The following is a 7555-nucleotide window of genomic DNA, read 5'->3' as shown; positions in this document are numbered from 1 at the left end:
TCCTTTTTCAGCAGTAGTGATGACTATGATATTGTGAGGTTTCAAGTTCCTCTGGCTAACCAGGTTATATCTGAATGTTGTAGATCCCATTCTTCCCTGGTGCTAACAAGGCTGATTGGTCTGCCCTTTGAACCTATGGCTAACTGAATTTACTGCATCTGTCTATGAAAGTAGCATTTTTGGTAACTATTATACCTGTGAGAAGGTTGGCAGAGTTTTATGAGCATTGGTAGCTGACCCTCCATGCACTGCTTTTTTAAGGACCAGGTATACTTATGTACACATCCAAATTTCCTGGCTAAAGTAGTATGAGAATTCTACCTCATTTGAGCTATATATAGTCTCACTGACTTTCTTTCCTAACCCCACTTCTCATAAGAATGAGGAGAGGCTCCATACCTTGGATTTTGGAACAGCATTGACCTTTTATTTGGACAGAACTAGGTTGTTTAGATTTCTTCCAAACTGTTCATGGACCAGATGAAAAGCCTTTCGTCCTGCATACATCTGTGCAACGACGTTGCCAACATTAACCCTCTCCTCCTCCCACTTAGCAGAGTGGTAGTGTGCTCTACAAGATCTCAGGCAGCTTCCACAGTGTTTTGCTCAAGTACTTATAATAGACATTTGTAGAGCTGCAACTTGGTCATCAATACATACCTTTACAACTCATTATGCTCTATCTCAGCATTCCAGGGATGATGCCAAGTTTGGGCGAGTAGTTCTTCAGTCACTGTTCAGGTAGACTCTGAAACCCACCTCCAAACTGAACTGCCTGTGATTCAGTGAAATGAAATGGACATGCACAACATATCTTGGAAAAAACAACAGTTACATACCAGGTTAGTAACCAGTCTTTTCCTCTTTGCATGTATTTGGTATAGGTTAAATGAGCAAGACACAATTGTGCCAGTAACTGTGAACCTGCATCTCCTTTTTCAGCAGTAGTGATGACTATGACATTGTGAGGTTTCAAGTTCCTCTGGCTAACCATGAGGGAGATTCCTGAGGGACAAGTTCAGGAATAATTTAGAAATTATAGATTAGATCATAGAGCTATCATAAACCTTTCAGCAGCCAATAAAAAAGGTTTTTCTTGTCATAAAAATGGTTCAAACATTTTAGTCTTAAAAATGCATATTGCTGTTTGGAATCCTTGAAGACTTTGTCTGAACTTTATTTTCCCTGCTTCTTTTTTCATTTCCTGGTTTTTTTTGTTTGTGTGTGGTGAAGTCTCTTTCATTAGTGCCTAATGCCTTTTTGATCCACTTACAGAGGAGGATGCCTGGAATAACACATCCATGTTGCTCGTCTGTGATCCTTACCACTAGGTCACAAAGCAGCCACAGGCTCGAAGAAGTTGTGAAAAGGATATTTTAGTCAGTACTGAATTTCCTTCAAGCAATGGAAGAAGCTGAGGTCAGTTGGGGATCTAAATTGCCTTGGAAATGTACCCAACATTCTAAATGTTCCAGACAGAGCAATGTGTAAAATGTTTCATAACATTTTTGCTGGTTTGTGGGGAGGAGCACTTTTTCCATGACATACTTCCGCAAATATCACTATGAGGATTAGGCTTTTCTGTCCGACTCCTCCTAGGCAGTGGAGAGAATGATGGACGTTATTGTTATTGGTTGATTTGCTCACCCAATGTGTGAGCTTGTGCTTCCTCCTTGATTCCCAGCTTCAATAATCCATTTCTGCCAAAATGGTGACTGTAGTCCAGCCAACACCTCACCTCCCAGATCACACTAACCTGATGAAAATTTAAATACAGCTGTTGCAGGGACCAATCACCCCAGAAGCTTTACCTGCTCTCCTTTTCATGCACACGCCTGTTGTACAGAACACAGAGTTACCTGTCAATCAGGAAAGAAATTCTGCATTCTCTTCAGCTCAATTCAGATCTGAGCACACCAGATTAACAAAGGTGAGCTCTGATTTGTCTATCACTTCACTTGACTAAGAGATGTGTCACATCCCACAAAAAGTTGCAAAATATATTAATAGGTATAGTGTATTGCTCAGTTATTTTGCCCATGTATGTATAGGGATGTATGTGGGGTTGTGTGTACATACAGTGTCTGAAACAGCATTCCAGCACAATGTGAGCCCTGATACACACAATAGCTAAGCTCTTTGCACCCTGCAATTTCAGCCAAATACATTTTATTCTTAAAAATAATGTTAATCAGAGATGTTATGTTTGTCTGGTTTTCCTGTGGTCCTGGATGTTATTAATTATTCACAAATATTTTATTTGTTATTCTCCTCTTCAAAAAGTTTATCCTCTGATTAGGGATGAGAAAATACTATATGAGTTAGCCTATGCCTACACTACGAAATTAGGTCGAATTTATAGAAGTTTTTTAGAAATTGCTTTTATATAGTCGATTGTGTGTGTCCCCACACAAAATATTCTAAGTGCATTAATTCAGTGGAGTGCTTCCACAGTACCGAGGCTAGCGTCGACTTCCGGAGCGTTGCACTGTGGATAGCTATCCCACAGTTCCCGCAGTCTCCGCCGCTCATTGGAATTTTGGGTTGAGATCCCAATGCCTAATGGGGCAAAAACATTGTTGCGGGTGGTTCTGGGTACATATCGTTAGGCCCTCCCTCTGTGAAAGCAACAGCAGACAATCGTTTCATGCCTTTTTTCCTGAGTTACCTGTCATACCAAGGCAAGCATGGAGCCTGCTCAGCTCACTGTCACCGTACGTCTCCTTGGTGCTGGCAGACGCGGTACTGCGTTGCTACACAGCAGCAACCCATTGCGTTGTGGCAGCAGACAGTGCAATAGGCCTGATAACCATCGTCATCATGTCCGAGGTGCTCCTGGCCGCCTCGGTAAGGTCAGTCAGGAGCGCCTGGGCAGACATGGGTGCAGGGACTAAATTAGGAGTGACTCGACTAGGTCATTCGCTTTAGTCCTGCCGGCAGTCCTATTGTACCATCTTATGGTGAGCAGGCAGGAGATGAGGATGGCTAGCAGTCCTACTGCATCGTCTGCTGCCAGCCAAAGATGTAAAAGATAGATGGAGTGGACCAAAACAAGAAATAGACCAGTTTTGTTTTGTATTCATTTGCTCCCCCCTCCCTCCCTCCGTGAAATCAACTGCCGACAATTGTTTTGGTGAGGTCTGTGAGGGGCACCTTGAAAAGTTTAATGGAGATTCAGTCCTGCCTGAAATACTGTGGGGAGGGATAGCTCAGTGGGTTGAGCACTGACCTGCAGGGTTTTGAGTTCTATCCTTGAGGGGGCCATTTTGTGTGAGAGTTGTTTTTGTTTGTCCTTGATGTAAAGCCCCCCTTTGTTGATTTTAATTCCCTGTAAGCCAACCCTGTAAGCCATGTCGTCAGTTGCCCCTCCCTCCATCAGAGCAATGGCAGACAATTGTTCCGCACCTTTCTTCTGTGCAGATGCCATACCATGGCAAGCATGGAGCCTGCTCAGATCACTTTGGCAATTAGGAGCACGTTAAACACCATGCACATTATCCAGCAGCATATGCAGCACCAGAACCTGGCAATGCCAAACCGGGCGAGTAGGTGATGTCAGCACGGTGATGAGAGTAATGAGGACATGGACACAGACTTCTCTCAAAGCACGGCCCTGGCAATGTGAGCATCATGGTGCTAATGGGGCAGGTTCATGCGGTGGAACGCAGATTCTGGGCCCGGGAAACAAGCACAGGCTGGTGGGACCACATAGTGGTTGCAGGTCTGGGATGATTCCCAGTGGCTGTGAAACTTTCGCTTGCATAAGGTCACTTTCATGGAACTTTGTGACTTGCTTTCCCCTGCCCTGAGGTGCAAGAATACCAAGATGAGAGCAGCCCTCACAGTTCACAAGCGAGTGGCAATAGCCCTGTGGAAGCTTGCAATGCCAGACAGCTACCGGTCAGTCGGGAATCAATTTGGAGTGGGAAAATCTACTGTGGGGGCTGCTGTGATGCAAGTAGCCAATGCAATCAAAGATCTGCTGATATCAAGGGTAGTGACCCTGGGAAATGTGCAGGTCATAGTGGATGGCTTTGCTGCAATGGGATTCCCTAACTGTGGTGGGGCCGTAGATGGAACCCATATCCCTATCTTGGCACCGGAGCACCAAGCCGGCGAGTACATAAACCGCAAGGGGTACTTTTCAATAGTGCTGCAAGCACTAGTGGATCACAAGGGATATTTCACCAACATCAACGTGGGATGGCCGGGAAAGGTACATGATGCTAGCATCTTCAGGAACTCTGGTCTGTTTCAAAAGCTGCAGGAAGGGACTTTATTCCCAGACCATAAAATAACCGTTGGGGATGTTGAAATGCCTATAGTTATCCTTGGGGATCCAGCCTACCCCTTAGTGCCATGGCTCATAAAGCCATACACAGGCAGCCTGGACAGTAGTCAGGAGCTGTTCAACTACAGGCTGAGCAAGTGCAGAATGGTGGTAGAATGTGCATTTGGATGTTTAAAAGTGCGCTGGTGCAGTTTACTGACTCAGTTAGACCTCAGCGAAACCAATATTCCCACTGTTATTACTGCTTGCTGTGCGCTCCACAATATCTGTGAGAGTAAGGGGGAGACATTTATGGCAGGGTGGAAGGTTGAGGCAAATCACCTGGCCACTGGTTACGCACAGCCAGACACCAGGGCAGTTAGAATAGCACAGGAGGGCGTGGTGTGCATCACAGAAGCTCTGAAAACCAGTTTCATGACTGGACAGGCTACAGTGTGAAAGTTCTGTTTCTTTCTTCTTGATGAACATCCCCGCCTTGGTTCACTCTACTTCCCTGTAAGCTAACCACCCTCCTCCCTTCGATCACCACTTGCAGAGGCAATAAAGTCATTGTTGCTTCACATTCATGCATTCTTTATTAATTCATCACACAAATAGGGGGATAACTGCCAAGGTACCCAGGAGGGGTGGTGGAGGAGGGAAGGACAAGGCCACACAGTACTTTAAAAGTTTAAAACTTATTGCCAGCCTTCTGTTGCTTGGGCAATCCTCTGGGGCGGAGTGGCTGGGTGCCCGGAGGCCCCTCCACCGCATTCTTGGGTGTCTGGGTGAGGAGGCTATGGAACTTGGGGAGGACGGCGGTTGGTTACACAGGGGCTGTAGCGGCGGTCTGTGCTCCTGCTGCCTTTCCTGCAGCTCTACCGTATGCTGCAGCATATTAGTTTGATCCTCCAGCAGCCTCAGCATTGAATCCTGCCTCCTCTCATCATGCTGCTGCCACCTTTCAGCTTCAGCCCTCTCTTCAGCCCACCACTTACTCTCTTCAGCCCACCACCTCTCCTCCTGGTTATTTTGTGCTTTCCTGCACTCTGACATTGTCTGCCTCCACTCATTCATCTGTGCTCTGTCAGTGTGGGAGGACAGCATGAGCTCAGAGAACATTTCATCTCGAGTGCATTTTTTTCGCTTTCTAATCTTCACTAGCCTCTGGGAAGGAGAAGATCCTGTGATCCTTGAAATACATGCAGCTGGTGGAGAAAAAAAAAGGGACAGTGGTATTTAAAAAGACACATTTTATAGAACAATGGGTACACTTTTTCACGGTAAACCTTGCTGCTAACATTACATACATAGCACATGTGCTTTCGTTACAAGGTCGCATTTTGCCTCCCCCCACCACGTGGCTAACCCATCCTTCCTCCTCCCCCCTCCCCGTGGCTAACAGCGGGAAACATTTCTGTTCAGCCACAGGCAAACAGCCCAGCAGGAACGGGCACCTCTGAATGTCCCCTTAAGAAAAGCACCCTATTTAAACCAGGTGACTATGAATGATATCACTCTCCTGAGGATAATACAGAGAGAGAAAGAACAGATGTTGTTTGAATGCCAGCAAACATACACTGCAGTGCTTTGTTCTGCAATGATTCCCGACTATGTGCTACTGGCCTGGAGTGGTAGAGTGTCTTACCATGGTGGAAGGAATAAGGCTGCCCTCCCCAGAAACCTTTTGCGAAGGCTTTGGGAGTACATCCAGGAGAGCCGCGAATGCCAGGGCAAATTAATCATTAAACATGCTTGCTTTTAAACCATGTATACTATTTTAAAAGGTACACTCACCAGAGGTCCTTTCTCCGTGTGGCGGGTCCGGGAGGCAGCCGTGGGTGGGTTCGGGGGGTACTGGCTCCAGGTCCAGGGTGAGAAACAGTTCCCGGCTGTCGGGAAAACCGGTTTCTCCGCTTGCTTGCTGTGAGCTATCTACAACTTCATCATCATCTTCTTCGTCCCCAAAACCTGCTTCCGTGTTGCCTCCATCTCCATTGAAGGAGTCAAACAACACGGCTGGGGTAGTGGTGGCTGAACCCCCTAAAATGGCATGCAGCTCCTTATAGAAGTGGCATGTTTGGGGCTCTGACCGGGAGCGGCCGTTTGCCTCTCTGGTTTTCTGGTAGGCTTGCCTCAGAGCCTTAAGTTTCACGTGGCACTGCTTCGGGTCCCTGTTATGGCCTCTGTCCTTCATGCCCTGGAAGATTTTGACAAATGTTTTGACATTTCAAAAAGTGGAACGGAGTTCTGATAGCACGGATTCCTCTCCCCATACAGCGATCAGATCCCGTATCTCCCATTTGGTCCATGCTGGAGCTCTTTTGTGATTCTGGGCCTCCATCATGGTCAACTCTGCTGATGAGCTCTGCACTCACCTGCAGCTTGACATGCTGGCCAAACAGGAAATGAAATTCAAAAGTTCGCGGGCCTTTTCCTGTCTACCTGACCAGTGCATCTGAGTTGAGAGTGCTGTCCAGAGTGGTCACAACGGAGCACTCTGGGATGCCTCCCAGAGGCCAATACCATCTAATTGCATCCACAGTACCCCAAATTCGACCCGGCAAGGCCGATTTCAGTGCTAATCCCCTTGTCGGGGGTGGAGTAAGGAAATTGATTTTAAGAGCCCTTTAACTTGAAACAAAGGGCTTCATCGTGTGGACGGGTGCAGGGTTAAATTGATTTAATGCTGCTAAATTCAACCTCAACTCCTAGTGTAGACCAGGGCTTAGTGACAATTTGCATAGCACTAACAACAAACAAAACAAATAGTTCATGAACAACCTCTAGCCTCGAATCTGTTCACATAAACTATTCCACAAATACCTGTCATTAAAACTATCTCTGGAGACTGCAGGATTGGTTCATGAATAATGGGAGTGGGGGAGGAAGGACTAAATTCATCAAGATAACTTATTTGCAATGAATAATTGACCAGCTCTATTCATGTCTTCACAGAGACATACTCTACAGCAATTGACAGTGCTGGAAATGATGACAGCCAGAAGATCAACACTGTGAAGCTTTGTACTCTTCCCATGATTCAAACTTTTACATTTTAATGGAAATGGTATCTTAAATTATTGCAGGGCAGCTGATTGGAAGTTGCTGTACCTGTTTTCAAAATGTTGTAAGTAAAAATTGATGTGATTTTGAAAATGGAAAACTATTGTATGACTCTTTTTAGCATCGAGAGAGCTAGCTGGACTATGGCCATAAACTGCATTTATTTGAGTCAATCTTGCATTAATCACTGTGTCTTGAAGATTATATTTCATGTTTTTT

The 7555-nt window shown here is 45.8% G+C and overlaps 1 long non-coding RNA gene across 1 annotated transcript; it reads left to right on the top strand.

The window, feature by feature from the left end:
- Nucleotides 1-603: 603 nt before the first annotated feature.
- Nucleotides 604-7344, top strand: LOC141988203 (uncharacterized). Its single transcript, XR_012639696.1, has 3 exons — nucleotides 604-842; nucleotides 1276-1419; nucleotides 7229-7344. It is a non-coding gene; the product is annotated as an uncharacterized LOC141988203 (long non-coding RNA).
- Nucleotides 7345-7555: the final 211 nt, after the last annotated feature.

The sequence above is a fragment of the Natator depressus genome, chromosome 5 (assembly GCF_965152275.1).
Source record: "Natator depressus isolate rNatDep1 chromosome 5, rNatDep2.hap1, whole genome shotgun sequence".
Taxonomy (NCBI): domain Eukaryota; kingdom Metazoa; phylum Chordata; order Testudines; family Cheloniidae; genus Natator; species Natator depressus.
The sequence above is the reverse complement of the archived record's forward strand: the minus strand, read 5'-3'. Positions and strand labels throughout refer to the sequence as shown.